The following is a 1,558-nucleotide window of genomic DNA, read 5'->3' as shown; positions in this document are numbered from 1 at the left end:
TTTTTTGCTGGAAATAGGTAGATATATTTATATGGAGTACAACCATTATTATTAACATGATACACAAACTCATATCGACAAGAGTAGATATTTTTATATGGAGTACAATCGCTATATTATTATGATACCTAAACTATGATCACTAAACATGTCATGTTTATTGTTTTTCATTAACACGGAAATGCCAAAACATGTACACAAGTTTTTTATGTGAGGGATCTGTGCGCAAGTTGATTACGACCTTCTGTTACAAACTAAAACTGGCTTGCATCTCTCTGCATATCATGCATGCAGCACAACTATATTCCAAGAGTACAAACAAGGGAACTTACTTATGGGCTTATGATTTGCCATTTTTTCATTGGTACTAAATAAATGTAAACTTAATTCATTTCATACAAATGATATAATTGACAGTACAATGAGAAAAGCCTGTTTTACTATGTTTTTAAACAGTTCAAGAGAAAAAACAAGGTTGGGGGCCACAGAGGCAACACATGAACTGTTATGGATGTTCACACCGTATGTGGTTGCCATGGCCGAAAACGGGTTGCCTAAGCCTGAGCGGGACGGGCTTAAATGCTGATAGTATTGAAATCTTCATTGCTATCCTACGATGGTGATGAGAGGTGTAATCATTATTATTCAAGAAAAGCTGAATTTTCTATGTGTGGAATAACAGTTTTGGTCGCATTCTCATGTCGTGGGGTTGTCCAATTAGTTGGACATGGTCATCCGCATGTGGTGGGATTGTCCAATTAGTTGGACATGGTCCTTTGATTTCTAAGACGCCATTTCTTGTCGTTGCCGACTGCTTGGACATCGTAGTTTGCCTCAGAGCGTGACATCTTTTTTGTCTAGCTTGTAGGTGGAAGTCGGCCTATTATATTCTTCTTTTCATTGTACTCGTACATATGCTATCTGGTGATGTTCATACTTGCGTGCAGGGTATCTGGTGATGTTCGTACGATATAAACGCTATCACACACATCGGGACCAGAATACACGCACACACTCTCCGGAGTTTGGACACCTAGTACGAAATGAGCGCGCACACACACGCTCGCACGCACATATAGATCAGAGCACACACACACTAACCGAGTTGTGGAGATTTAATTTGACCAGTTACCACTATACCTTCAAGTCGTCTCCCATCAAAACAGATAATCTGTAATAATTTACCAAACATACAAATTGTTAAACATGTAATTTCATCCGGGTCGGCTGGGAGTATAACCATCCATCCTAACATTTTTTTGCCGGAAACGTACTATGTTCTATTAACGAAACTATTAATACAAACACCCCTAAAAATAAAGAAATTGCATTAAAGCACCTAGGGCAACCATCTTCTTCCACCTGAAGAAGCCGATGCTCCGATGCCACATGCCACTTCATCGCCAGAGCTAGTATGTCATTATTAATCATGGATGGGAAGTCATCAAGACCACCATCCTGCCAGACTAATGCCCAAGAGAGGAAGCCAGGGCTGCCGACAGAGTTGCATATAGGGCTGCAAGAAAAAGCTCGAGGCTCGTGAGCTACTCGAGATCGA

Source organism: Triticum aestivum, chromosome 5A, assembly GCF_018294505.1.
Source record: "Triticum aestivum cultivar Chinese Spring chromosome 5A, IWGSC CS RefSeq v2.1, whole genome shotgun sequence".
In the NCBI taxonomy this organism is placed as follows: Eukaryota; Viridiplantae; Streptophyta; class Magnoliopsida; order Poales; family Poaceae; genus Triticum; species Triticum aestivum.
Note: the sequence above shows the minus strand (reverse complement) of the source record.